The sequence below is a fragment of the Erythrolamprus reginae genome, chromosome Z, assembly GCF_031021105.1.
Source record: "Erythrolamprus reginae isolate rEryReg1 chromosome Z, rEryReg1.hap1, whole genome shotgun sequence".
NCBI lineage: Eukaryota > Metazoa > Chordata > Lepidosauria > Squamata > Dipsadidae > Erythrolamprus > Erythrolamprus reginae.
Genome location: NC_091963.1, coordinates 24,677,470 through 24,692,677, shown reverse-complemented (window position 1 = coordinate 24,692,677; position 15,208 = coordinate 24,677,470). Strand labels below are relative to the sequence as shown.

Here is a 15,208-nt window from a genome sequence, read left to right as displayed (position 1 = left end):
TAGTCTGGAGGACAGAAGGAAAAGGGGGGACATGATCGAAACATTTAAATATGTCAAAAGGTTAAATAAAGTTCAGGAGGGAAGTGTTTTTAATAGGAAAGTGAACACAAGAACAAGGGGACACAATCTGAAGTTAGTTGGGGGAAAGATCAAAAGCAACATGAGAAAATATTATTTTACTGAAAGAGTAGTAGACCCTTGGAACAAACTTCCAGTAGACGTGGTTGGTAAATACACAGTAACTGAATTTAAACATGCCTGGGATAAACATATATCCATCCTAAGTATATAGGTTTATAGGAAAATAGTATAAGGGCAGACTAGATGGATCATGAGGTCTTTTTCTGTCGTCAATCTTCTATGTTTCTATCTTTCTATTTGGTAAAAAATTCATTAGAATTGAATGTAAACAGTGTGGATATGATGCCCTAGACTCGCAGGGGTAGGCAAAGTTGGCTCTTCTGTGACATGTGGACTTCAACTCCCAGAATTCCTGAGCTAGCATGATTGGCTCAGGAATTCTGGGAGTTGAAGTCCACAAGTCACAGAAGAGCCAACTTTGCCTACCCCTGCCCCAGAGTATTGGCATAGTGCTAACTTGGTGTTATGTCCAGAGGACAGTTAGGCATTGTACCCACCCCATATTCCTTGGGCGGGAAAATGCTATAATGTGATTGGTTGGCAGCCCGGCATATATATAGCTGCCGGGCACGGCCATGTTGTCTTTTTGCTTATTCTGTAACCGTTACTTGTTGTAATAAAGAACACCGTTACTCACCACGAGCGTGTAGTCCTTCATCCAGTAAGGATTTAACACTTTGAGATGATGGTCTCTAGAATTATTGTGTAAACATTTCATTGGAGTTCTGAATCCTGATGGCCTGACATTTAGAACACAGTAGTTCTGGTTGTCCATGGAGATTCTCAGTTATCATGTCACAACATGAAGAACTTTTGCTTCTTTGGATAAGAAGTGAAACATCTTCAAAGAAAAACCAGAAAGTCCAGTTGCCTTTTGGGGGGGGGGGGAGCACCGATGTCTCTTTAAAAAAAAGCACCTTCGGGACAGTAGTTGGGGAGAGGGATTGCTTCTTAATTCATCAACTACCTCCAGTGTGGTGCTTCTCCACTGGCGCCCCAAGCCATCTGGCTGTTGGATACTTTTACAAATAATAGTTAAAATTCACCACATGTATAATTTAACATAACAGTAAATTATGCTTAATCCAAAATAAAACTCCAAGTTTCCAATCTTACCATGATTATTCCAGATAAGGAAACACAGTAAATGGACAGCTCTATAAAGATGTCAATTTGCAGTGCAATAGCTATGAAAAAAGCAATTTCATGCTAGAGATCATTAGGACGATGTTGAAAATAAAAGGCCGATATTGTAATATCCTTACAGTATTCAATTCTGTGGTGCATCTCTATCTGGAGCACTGGATGTAATTCTGGTTGCCACATTAAAACAAAACAAAACAGAACTCTAACAGACCTGAAAACAAGGACAAAAGAGAAGAAAAAAAATATTACCCTGGGCTTGGAAGATGTCTGTTATGAGAAAAATAAAATAATTCATAATACAGAGAAGATAGATAAAATCACGCATGGTATGGAGAAAATGGACATAATGCTATCTCTTTCTCCCTCTCTTTCTTCCTACTCTTTCTTATATCTTTCTCAACATTAAACTAATTGGAAGTGGGAGGGCAGAAGTACTTATTCCTAAAACCTGTAATTAACTTGTAGAATTCATTCCACACAATGTGTTGATGACCATTATCTTAGAGGGCTTCAGAAAGGGATTGGATAAATTCATGGAAAACAATCTATCAACTGTGGCTGAAGACTCAAAGTTATCTTCAGATTGGATCTGGTGTTTCTATATATTGTATACTAGTTGCATTAGAACAATTGTGTGCCAGGAATATATTTCTATTACCTGCTTGTCAGTAATTCTGAAACCTCTAGTTGGCCACGGTGAGGAACAAAAGTCCTTTGATATTATTCAGATTTTTATGCATTTAAATGAGAGGCTAAGAGCCTGATTAGATTTTATGTCCTTTTCAATCAAGGTAAATCCTACTTTATTTATACTCAAAGAATATCAAGGAAATGTGTGTAAGATGGAATTTTCTATGGTTCCCCCTACCTTTTATTATAAAACAAGAAAACTATCTGAATTCCATCTTTCTGTAATTAAGCAGCATGTATATCGAGCTGATTTATACAGGGGAAAAATGGTTATTTTTATTGTATGTGGGTACACTGTGAAACAATGCAGGAAAAAAGGATAGTTGTTTTGGCTAGAACATCTACTTTTAAAGAACAGATGGCTTTTCTGGAACATGTCACTAAACACCTTAGCTTATTTCTGGCATCATATGGGTCTGAGAATCATATGGTTCTGAGCAGCATATAAACAAGATGACAAAGGGAATTGCTGCTAGATTGCAGAGGCTGGATAAGAAACTCATAGACAGTTTGTGGCATATCAAAACTCTTGAGAAAAAATTATATGTGGAGATGTGCAGCTCCTGTTGGCTTGAGGGCTACATTCCAAAACTAGGGCAAGTTAGGGACCATTTGGGGAGAAGGTTTCTTTTTAAAACACCTTTGAGAATTACATTATTTTTCTTTCTTTCTTTTAAATCTTATTTGTATTTTATTTTTTTAATAAATACAATTTACATTGAAGAAAAAGGATTTCAATTTGCTATTTTCGCAGAGGGCAGAAGGGCATGGGGAGAGAGGATTAAAAATGCTAACGTCAAAAAGAAGAGGGTATGTGGCATAGGTGCAGGGAGATTTGTAATCCAGAGTCCTTCATCTCCAGCAACAAGACCAAACTGGGCCTTCAGCCCTCCACCAAGGCTCCTGCAGCAGACACAGAATTACATTATTTTTCCTTGAAATAATCTCGTCGTTTTTACCTCATCCCAGTTGGGGTGTGTTGTGATTCAGTCTGAGGCTCCTCAGGGAACGGCTGGAACTCTGCCAGCTCCATGCTCAGAGGGGGAGGACGAGGAACAGGAGGAGGACCAGGCAGACGGGGAAGAGGAATGTCAGGACGAGGAGGAGGGAGAACAGCCTGAGACCCCCGGGGGGGGAGCTCTCCCCAGCGAGTAACCTGGAATCATTAGATGAGAACGCACAAGCCATCATAGATATGAGGCAGAGAAGGGCAGCACAACGAAGGGGACAATTAGCCAGGTATTTCCATCCCTAATAGGCAACAGCTGGGTTTGGGTGTGGTTCTCCTCAGAAAGGTTGAAAAGGCAGGCCCGCCCTTCCTGTATTGTGGAGAGTTATCTTTTGGGAGTCCTGTGACCTTGCTTCGATCCTTGGCGTCTCTGATTCTGGCTTGTGGCCTCGAAGGCTGAAAACTTGGGGGAGGCGTGGGTTTTATTATCTACAGTGGTATGTGTGCCAGCAAGAAGCCTGTTGTATTGTCTGGCCGTCGTGACTCTTCTGTGAAGCTTCATAGCATTCCAGTTTGTAAGAACAATTTTTGTTATCTGTGTTTGTTTTCAAAGATATAAAATGACTTTGCTTTTTATCAGCGTGTCTGGATACTCTTTTTAGTTGGTGTTGGCATCTGGGGGAACCCAGACAGAACAGGGTGGGAGGTGGATGTCAATTTCACTGTACTTCACTGCCAATTTCACTGTACTTTTAATCCTAAATCGTGTACTTCATCTTTAAAAGCAAAAGAGATGTGGGTTAGTTGAACCAGTTCCATATTACTAAGGGTAAGGTCTTGTAGGGGTGTAGTGGAGGCGGAGATGTTTTTAATTAACAATTTTCTACCTTCAGAAGCAGTGATTGGCTACCAAAATTTTTATTGCCACATTGTGGGCGTGGCTTATTTCGTGGGTGTGGCTTGCTGGTCATATAACCAGGTAGGAGTGACTTGCTGGCCATGTGACCAGATGGGAGTTGCTTGACAATCATGTGACTGGGGTGACTTAAAGGTGGTGTGATTGTGTGGGAGTGGCTTACTGACCAAGATAAGTTTACAAATATGTGCTTGGACTCTTTTTCAGTTGATTAAGTCACATTATTTGAATAGCCACAAAAAGGACAAATGATAGACAGCATTATTTGTTGAGGAGCACAGTCACATTTTAAGGTTTTGTACTGAACCCACAAGGTTGAGTATGATAACAGATTAGGCAAGTAGCTCAATTTTCTTCAATAGCTATTAAAGTTCAATTCTAGATAATTATTAAAATGATTAAAGCTTTTATGGGTAAAAAGATACTATTTAATTATTTCCTATTTTAAAAGTAATTAAAGCTCATACTAAGGTACTAGAGAAGGAAGGATAATAGTAAAAAAATATTAAATATTCAATAAATAGTAAGAAACTTATTACCCCATTGCGTCCCCCCCCCCGGGATGCAGCAGCCCATCACTGACTTTAAATAATAATAATAATAATTTATTGGATTTGTATGCCGCCCATCTCCGCAGACTCGGGGTGGCTAACAACAATGATAAACACAACATGTACAATCCAATAATAAAAACAATTAAAAACCCCTATTATAAAACCAAACATACACACAAACATACCATGCATAACTTGTAATGGCCTAGGGGAAGAGCTATCTCAACTCCCCCATGCCTGGCAGTATAAATGAGTCTTGAGTAGTTTATGAAAGACAGGGAGGGTGGGGGCAGTTCTGATCTCCTGGGGGAGTTGGTTCCAGAGGGCCGGGGCCGCCACAGAGAAGGCTCTTCCCCTGGGTCCCGCCAGATGACATTATTTAGTCGACGGGACCCGGAGAAGGCCAACTCTGTGGGACCTTATCGGTCACTGGGATTCATGCGGTAGCAGGCGGTTCCGGAGGTAATCTGGTCCATTGCCATGTAGGGCTTTAAAGGTCATAACCTTTAACCTTTAGGTGAAATCTCTGTATTTTAAATAACTCATGTTTTCAAGTTCTTTCTGCTTGGGGGTGGGTTCTAAATCTTTTAAATACCAGTTCTGTGGGATGGCTTATTTTGTGGGTGTGGTTTGATGGTCATGTGACAGAGTAGGCACAGCCAACTTGATATCAATCATGCCCACGGCCTCAGTCACATGTCCCCTACCTAGCCATGACCACAGAACCAGCAAAAAAATCTATGTTTTGCCAGCTGGAAGGCAAGCAAAGAAGCCTCACTTTCGCCCCCGTGGCTGATTTTACCTCAGGAGCGGTGTGCTGCTGCTGCAACAGCGCGGAAGGCAAAAAGGGTCGCTCCTCCTGCACGTGTTTCATCAGCCAGCCAGAAGAGAGGTTTCCCTTTTTCTCCTCTCTGGTGAGCAAAAAGCTGGTGGGCCAACAAGGTCAGGGGCTGCAGACTTAGGATATGGGGAGGAGCAGAAGTTTTGCTCCTCAGAGCCTCGGAGCAACTCCTGACCCTTGCATAGTAAAGACAAAATTCTTGTGATGGCAAGAAGTTGTTAATTGCCTCACACTCACGAGAAGTTTGGCGGGACCCAGGGGAAGAGCCTTCTCTGTGGCGGCCCCGACCCTTTGGAACCAACTCCCCCCAGATATCAGAGTTGCCCCCACCCTCCTTGCCTTTCGTAAGCTCCTTAAAACCCACCTCTGTCATCAGGCATGGGGGAATTGAGACTTCCCCTCTCCCTAGGCTTATAAAATTTATGCATGGTATGTTAGTCTGTATGATTGGTTTCTAAATTGGGGTTTTAAATTAACTTAAATATTAGATTTTTTTTTACATTGTATTATTATTGCTGTGAGCCGCCCCGAGTCTGCAGAGAGGGGCGGCATACAAATCTGATTAATAAATAATAAATAAATAAAGTTTTTCTTTGGTTTAAGGTTTTTCCCTGCACACAACGACTGAGAGACGCTCACGTTGTGTTTCCCTGCACACATCGACTGGGAGATGTGCAATTTGGGAGCCATGGGGGGGGCAGGAGATGGGGCTAGGGGGGGCACAAGATCTTACTGGAGACTGTCAGCTCCAGATCTTCTAGCTTTTTCAGGGTTTTCTTTAAAAAAAAAAAACGCCTCTCCAGACGTGCTTGAAAACTTCCATGGTTCTTTAGGGAGGGATCATTGGGGCAGCATTCCCCCCTCCCTTCCAAAAACTCAGCTTCTGCACATGTGCAGAAGCAAAAACAAGCAAAACAAGCTTTAAAAATAGCAAAAAAGAAGATAGTGGAGCATGCATAGTGCTGAAAACTCTGCTAATAATAATAATAATAATAATAATAATAATAATAATAATAATAATAATAATAGTAGTAGTAGTGGTAGTAGTACTGGAAACTCTGCTTCTGTGCATGTGCAGAAGAAAAAATACCTCCGGAAATTTTTTTTGAAAAATCCCCTCCCCCCAAAATCCTTTTAAAAAAAAGATGGTGTCGTCCATGGTCTGGCACGGAGAGAACCAATTCTGTGACATCATCATGATGTCACCAGTGGCTTCAGGTGAGCCAGGAGGACCCCACCTCTGTTGCTGCTGCATTATCAACCAACGTAAGCAGCAATCTGGAGGTTAAATTTGTCCTGCTAAATAGAAAGTACTCAAGACTATTGACTGATTGGGATACCTTTGAAAAGTGTTCGGAAACTTCAGATCGTGCAGAATGCAGCTGCGAGAGCAATCATGGGCTTTCCTAAGTATGCCCATGTTACTCCAACACTCCACAGTCTGCATTGGTTGCCGATCAGTTTCTGGTCACAATTCAAAGTGTTGGTTATGACCTATAAAGCCCTTCATGGCATCGGGCTAGAATATCTCCGGGACTGCCTTCTGCCGCACGAATCCCAGCGGTCGGTTAGGTCCCACAGAGTTGGTCTTCTCCGGGTCCCATCGACTAAACAATGTCATCTGGCGGGACCCAGGGGAAGAGCCTTCTCTGTGGCGGCTCCGACCCTCTGGAATCAACTCCCCCCAGAGATTAGTACTGCCCCCACCCTCCTTGCCTTTCGTAAACTCCTTAAAACCCACCCCTGTTGTCAGGCTTGGGGGAACTGAGACATCCCCCCTTTGCCTATGTAGCTTTGTGCATGATATGACTGTATGTATGTATGTATTTTATATATTGGGTTTTTTTCTTTTTAGACTTTTAATGTAAAACTGTTATTTTAGATTGTAATTATTAGATTTGTTACCATGCATTGTTTTTATCACTGTTGTGAGCCTCCCCGAGTCTACGGAGAGGTTCGGCATACAAATCTAATTAATAATAATAATAATAATAATAATAATAATAATACCAAATGCCAATTCTTTCTTTTTTTCGAGCTCAACAAGCAAGGATTTTATAATGTCTAAAAGACTGCCATTCGGGTTACTTCTTCTAAATAAACTTTTACATTAGACTAATATAGTTGGAAAGGCAACTTTGGCTATAAATCTGTATTAGAAAAGATCTGAGAGGAAGGGAAAGATATACAGTACACAGATCTTCAAGTATAATCACATACAAATGTGCTGATGGCACACTTTTCGATTGCACAATTTTGGTTTCATCCTCTTACTTGAAATAAGTACTTGCTGTTGTCATCTAAGATTTATACATTCATTTATAAAGCTTTTGGGGGTAATAGAGTGCAGTGGCACAGTGGTTAGAGTGCAGTACTGCAGGCTACTTCTGCTGATCACCGGCTTCCAGAAGTTTGGCAGTTCGAATCTAAGTAGGCTCAAGGTTGACTCAGCATTCCATCCTTCCAAAGTTGGTAAAATGAGGACCCAGGTTGTTGGGGGCAATATGCTGATTCTGTAAACAGCTTAGAGAGGGCTGTAAAGCACTGTGAAGCAGTATATAAATCTAAGTGCTATTGCTATTGCTAATATCTATAAAGAAATTTATATTCAATCTTTTTTTTACTGTGGGTTCCCACTTTAATTTGCACAATGACAATTTTGTGTACCGTATTTTTTGGTATATAAGATGCACTTTTTTCCTTTCTAAAAGAGGCTGATAATTAGGGTGCATCTTATACTCTGAATGTAGCTTTTTTCCCCAGCCCTAACGAGCTGCTAATGATTTTTCCAGCTCTTATCTTACAGGCTCTTTCATTGTTTCTCTCTGTGAAAAATGTTTTCCAAGCCCTAAGTCTTTGCAGGGTTTTTTTCATTGCTCTAACTTGCTCCGAGTAAGTTTCCTTCCAGCCCTAACCAGGTGCTAACGATGTTCCCAGCTCTTACCGGTTTGCAAGCTCTTTCATTGTTACTCTCTGCCAAGAATGTTTTTCTAACCCTGTCTTTGATTTTTTTTTTTCATTCTCTATTTGCTCCAAATGTTTCTTTCCAGCCCTAACCAGATGCTAACAATGTCCTCAGCTCTTACCGGTTTGCAAACTCTTTAATTGTTACCCTCTGCCAAGAATGTTCTCCAAACCCTATCTTTGTAGGGATTTTTTCAATTGCTTCACTTGCTCCAGGTGTTTCTTTCCAGCCCCAACCAGGTGCTGTTAATGTTCCCAAGGTCTTTCATTGTTACTCTCTGTGAAGAATGTTTTCCAAGCCATAAGTCTTTGCAGGTTTTTTCCCCATTGGTCTAACTTGCTCCAAATGTTTCTTTCTAGCCCTAACAATATTCCCAGCTCTTACTTTCATTATTAACTCTGCAAAGAAGAATGTTTTCCAAGCCCCAAGTCTTTGCAGGGTTTTTTCCATTGCTCTACTTGCTCCGACTGTTTCTTTCCAGGTACTAATGATGTTCCCAGTTGTTACTGGCTTGCAAGCTCTTTCATTGTTACTCTCTCAGAATAAAGGTTTTTTTTAAGCCCTTAATCAGGGGATAAAATAATGTGCTGAATCTGACCAGACTAAGGATGCTAGCCAGAGGAATACCTGATAAGCAGATTCCTTTCCCTCTTTTCCTCTCCAAAAACTAAGGTGCGTCTTATACTCCAGTGCATCTTATACTCCAAAAATGCGGTATATAATACTCTATAGCTATTTATTTATTTGTTTGTTTTGTCAAACAAAATACATATTGGTGGTATACAAAGATATAATAATATTTATACACATAGTAAAAGAGAAACATTAGAACAGGGGATGGACAGCACTCTGGTGCATTTATGCATGCCCCTTTCTGAACTCTTAGGAATCGGAAGAGGTCAACAGTGTATAGTCTAAGGGTAAAGTTTTGGGGGTTAGGTGATGATACTACAGAGTCTGTAGTGAGTTCCATGCATCAATTACTCGGTTATTAAAGTCGCATTTCCTGCAGTTGAGTTTGCAGCAGTTTACTTTAAGTTTGTATATGTTATGTGCTCATGGGTAGTTGTAGTTGAAGCTGAAGTAGTCGTTGACGGGAAGGATGTTGTAGCAGATGATTTTACGGGCTGTGCTTAGGTCGTGTTTAAGGCAACGTAGTTCTAAACTTTCTAAACTACAGTAGTACCTCTAGATACGAGTTTAATTCATTCCAGAACGGCGCTCGTATGTCGATCAACTTGTATCTGGAACAAATGGCTTTAGATTTTGTTTTTCCCCGCCGAGATAACCAGAAGCAAGGATTCTTGTGCCACCTAGTGGAAGCTCGGCTCGTATCCCGAATTTGAGCTCAGGTGTGGAACAGAAATTTCGCTCCCGTCGTGGCTCGTAACTTGGAATACTCGCATGTGGAGCAGCTCGTATCTAGAGGTACTACTGTATATCCAACTAGACTGTAAATCTAGTTGAGTAGGGTATTCTGTTGCGAGTGGAGTTGTGAAGGGTTATTCTAGTAAAGTATCTCTGGATGTTTTCTAGAGTGTCTACATCTGAAATATGGTGTGGGTTCCAGACAGATGACCTGTATTCAAAGATTGGTCTGGCGAAAGTTTTGTATGCTCTGGTTAGTAGTGTGAGATTACCGGAGCAGAAGCTACTCTTGAAATCTTTTTGGTGATGTTGTTGCAGTGGGCTTTCGCACTTAGGTCATTAGGTCATTTGGCACTTAAGTCATTTGACCTGCTTTCCAATAATCTCCCAACAGAGGGTGGTTCTAGCCCATTTTAAGACTAGGATGCTCATCAGATTGACAGAGATAATTTCATGTCCCTATTCAGCTCTCTACATGGGGCTACCTTTGAAAAGTGTTCGGAAACTTCAGATCGTGCAGAATGCAGCTGCGAGAGCAATTATGGGCTTCTCTAAGTATGCCCATATTACTCCAACACTCCGCAGTCTGCACTGGTTGCCGATCAGTTTCCGGTCACAATTCAAAGTGTTGGTTATGACCTTTAAAGCCCTTCATGGCACCGGACCAGAATATCTTCGGGACCGCCTCCTGCCGCACGAATTCCAGCGACCGGTTAGGTCCCACAGAGTCGGCCTTCTTCGGGTCCCGTCGACTAAACAATGTCGTCTGGCGGGACCCAGGGGAAGAGCCTTCTCTGTGGGGCCCCCGACCCTCTGGAACCAGCTCCCCCCTGAGATTAGGATTGCCCCCACCCTCTCTGCCTTTCGTAAACTCCTTAAGACCCACCTCTGCCGTCAGGCATGGGGGAACTAAAACACCTCCCCCTTGCCCATGCTGTTTTGTTGATTGATTGACTGTGTGCCTGTTTTTTATATATATTGGGATTGTTTTATGAAATTACTAATTTTAAATTGTAATTAGATTGGTGGGCATTGGATTTGTTATTGTGTACTGTTTTTTATTATTGTTGTGAGCCGCCCCGAGTTTTCAGAGAGGGGCGGCATATAAATCCAATAAATCTAATCTAATCTAATCTATTCAAAGGAGACTAAAATTTTTACTTCCAGCATGCTTAGATGCTTCCCTTATCTATTAGTAGAAAATTTCAGTGGTCTTGCAACCTATACCTTCCCAGGAAATGTGGGCCCCTCTTCAAAATGAGACAACCTGAATTTTCCATATATAGGTAGTCCTCAATGTATGACTACAAATAGAGCAAAACTTTTGTTGCTTAGCGAAATATTTGTTAAGTGAATTTTGCTCCATTTTATGACCTTTCTTGCCACAGCTGTTAAGTGATGCACTGCAGTTGTTTAGTTAGTAATTCGGTTTTTAATTGAATCTGGCTTTGCGTGTAATAAAATAGGGATCACATGACCCCAGGACACAACATCCATCATAAATATGAGCCAGTTGCCAAGCATCCAAATTTTAATCACATGACTAAGGGGGATGCAATGGTTGTAAGCATGAAAAACTATCATGGGTCACTTTTTTCAGGGATGCTGTAACTTCAAGCGTTTACTTTATTAACTGTTATAAGTTGAGGACTAGCTATATCCTCTGGTATTTTTCATGAACATGCAAGGCAAGTGAATGGTTAGCTGGAATTTTTTCAGCAGTTTGAATCCCTAGCGCTACATACCAGAGTGAGCTTCTGTTACTAGCTTCTGCCAACTTAGTGGTTCAAAAGCATGTAAAAAATGCAAGTAGAAAAATAGGGGCCACCTTTGACGGGAAGGTAACAATGTTCCATGCACCTTTGGCATTTAGTCATACCAGCCACATGACCATGTCTTCGGACAGAGTGGACACTTCGACTTTGAAATGTAGATGAGCGCCGCCCCCTAGAGTCAGGAATGAGTAGCACATATATGCGAGGGGAACCTTTAGCCTTTATCTTTTACCAACATATTATAACTATACTCCTTAATGTAGTCAATGCCTGGCACTTTTATTTCATACGCTGAGTTGCTCTTGTTTTTGATTGATTGATTTTGTGCTAAGAAGCTGTTGTCAGCTCTTAGTGACTATATAGATAGATTTCCCCCAGGATGACCTGTCTCTAACCAGGTCTTTCAGGTCTTCCAATGATTTACTCACCACCACTCTAACTGTACACCTTGAAAAAGTATTCGACTTATAACCATTCATTTAGCAGCCGCCAAGGTTATGTCAGTACTGAAAAAAAGTGGCCAATAACCAGCCCTCATACTTATAATTCAGCATCTCATGATTAAAATTTGGGTGTACGGCAAGCGGCATGTATCTACAATGGCTACAACATGGCAACATCATGCTATTTGTCACTTTCCCAGTGCGCTTCCAAGAAGCAAAATCTGGAGGAATTGAGATTAGTTTAATGATCGAGTTATTTGCTTTAAAAGGTTGTAAAATTGACCATTAACAACTGTGCAAGGTAAAAACAGAAGCAGATTGTAAATTGAGGCCATTGCAATGACCTACTGAGGATGGCCACTGCAGTATGCAAAAAGTTAACATGCATTTGGAAAGCTGTATAAAACTTTAAAGCTTAATAGGCTGAGTTGGGTAAATAAAGGTTGTTATGACTATGTTTTACTTAAATAATGTAAAATAAGAAAGGTATAGATAACTTAATCTGCCAAGATGGTGCAGTGGTTAGATTGCTGGCTGCCTGAAATTTGGCAGTTCAAATCTCACCAGGCTAAGGTTGATTCAGCTTTCCATTCTTCCAAGTAAAATGAGGACCTATAGGGGGGCAATATGCTGACTCTGTAAACCACTTAGAGAGGCTGTAAAGCACTTATATATAAGTCTAAGTACTATTGCTATTAATCCATTGCAATAGTCAGATAAGACGTGTAGGAAGTACAGTGGTACCTCTACCTACAAATGCCTCTACTTACGAACTTTTCTAGATAAGAATCGGGTGTTCAAGATTTTTTCCCCTTCTTCTCAAGAACCCTTTTCCACTTACAAACCCCAGCCTCCGAAACTGTAACTGGAAAAGGAAGGGAGAAGCCTCCGTGGGGCCTCTCTAGGAATCTCCTGGGAGGAAACAGTGCTGGAAAATGTGGAGAGAAGCCTCTATGGGGCCTCTCTAGGAATCTCCTGGGAGGAAACTGGGCCTCCACCCTCCCTGTGGTTTCTCCAATCACACACATTATTTGCTGTTACATTGATTCCTATGGGAAAAAATTGCTTCTTCTTACAAACTTTTCTACTTAAGAGCCTGGTCACGGAATGAATTAAGTTTGTAAGTAGAGGTACCACTGTATATGTATGGAATACAATGGAAAATATAATTTTTCAGTTATTATAATAAATTGTTTGAAAAATTAAGAACTTTGGAAGCATGTATTTTTAGACTGATCTAAAGAACATATGTACATATACATGGGATCACCGAACGTTCCACTGTAACCCATGCAACTTGCTATAATTTGTTTAGGATCAATGTTCCAGAAAAATAAATGCATTAGCCCCAATTAAAATGAATTCTACTTGAAACGGGGGCTGCAGGGTCACCCCGATACTTTTGAAAATCTAATCCACTAACTTTCTTCAGAATTTAAATGAGTGACCTTAAGCAACTTTGCTTCAACAACCATTAATTATTGTGATACTTATTAGTTGAGAATGGCATTTAAGGACACTTTTTCTTTAATACCTGTTCCACAGAACAGCTAGAAAAATAATTAAGAGTTCTGCACTTTGATTTTCCCTTCACTCCCACAGTTTACTCTCCTGTAATTAACTTTGCACATCTGAAATAAGATGTAATATTATTTGAACATTTAAAATGCCTTTAAATTACCAACCATTTTATCTGGTGGATAAAAATTCTGGCTGTTGTTTTCATAATATTTTATATTTAGCTTCCACTATTTTCACTGACAAAGGTACCAGGACAAATTATCACATACCGGAGTATAAGAAGCACCTTAGTTTTGGGGAAGAAAAATAGGGGGAAAATCTGCCTACCCTATATTCATCTGACTAGCGTCCTTAGTCTGATCAGCTTCAGCACATTATTTTATCCCCTGGTTATGGCTTAAAAAAACCTTATTCTGTGAGAGTAACAATGAAAGAGCTTGCAATCTGGTAAAAGCTGGAAAAATTGTTAACACCTGGCTAGGGCTGGAAAGAAATATATTCCAATCAAGTGGAGCAATTAAAAAAAAAAGCCTGCAAAGATTTAGAGCTGGAAAAACATTCTTCACAGAATGTAACAATGAAAGAGCTTGCAAACTGGTAAGAACTGGAAAGATTAGTTAGGGCTGAAAAAAAAGCTTCAAAAAAAAAAAGCTACATTCAGAGTATAAGACACACCCAAATTTTCAACCTCTTTTAGGAAGGAAAAAGGTGCATCTTATACTCTGAAAGATACGGTAAACCCAGGAATTTATGGAACTTTAAAATGGTGGCCAGAGATCACAATTACCAATTGAATAGCAATAACTCTTAGACTTATATACCACTTCACAATGATTTACAGCCTTCTCTAAGTGGTTTACAGAGCCATCAATATTGGCCCTCATTAAACACACATAATAAATAATCAATCAATAAATGGACACCTATAAATAAATACATAAATAAAAATAGATTTTTTTAAAAAAAAATGAATAAAAGAAATAAATAAACACCCATGATCCTTAAACAGAATGACATTCCGCGAGTTCAATTCTCTATTATGATACCCCTTTATTTATTTATTTATTTATTTATTTATTTATTTATTTATTTATTTATTTATTTATTTATTTATTTATTTATTTATTTATTTATTTATTTCTTTCTTTCTTTCTTTCTTTCTTTCTTTATTTATTTATTTCTTTATTTATTTATTTATTTATTTATTTATTTATTTATTTATTTATTTATTTATTTATTTATTTATTTATTTATTTATTTATTTATTTATTTATTTATTATTTAGATTTGTATGCCGCCCCTCTCTGCAGATTCGGGGCGGCCCTGCTGGAATGATATTAGCCATACTCCAAAAAATGGATGGCATTCAGAAAACTATGAAAGTTCTGGCTTTTTTGTAATTTATAATCTTTTAATTTTTTAAAAAAATGTAATCTGGTTAGAGTCATGGGGAATTGGGTAGCCCGTATATTTCGTAATAAATAAATAAATATTTTTAAATGACTAGAATATTGCCTTTAAGATAGTTTATTAGAACATTGATTTTTATTTAAGTAATTACTTAAGGATTTATTGGACCATAGCAAGTGTGTTTACTGCTATTGCCTAGCTATCAGCATAAATGTGTGTTTTATATTGACATAAATCAGTAGCCATTTATTTCTTTATTAAGTATTATCATACAGCCAGTTACAACTGAGTGGAAGCAATTGCTGTTTCTTCATGGATTTCTAGAGTTATAGGAAAAAGAAACTCCAGTAACAGTTCAGCTGTTAATGGAGAGTAGCATTCTGAATATTCAGAACACTTTAGATAATCATTTTTATATAAATTTTATCTGGCTGCAAGGGCAATTACGTAAGATATACATATGTAAGCTGCTCATGCTGCTTAGATTAT

The 15,208-nt window shown here is 39.4% G+C and overlaps 1 protein-coding gene across 1 annotated transcript in view; it reads left to right on the top strand.

The window, feature by feature from the left end:
• GPR158 (G protein-coupled receptor 158) overlaps window positions 1-15,208 on the top strand; it is a 202,648-nt gene that overhangs the window by 155,376 nt on the left and 32,064 nt on the right. The gene's annotated exons all lie outside the window — the stretch shown is intronic.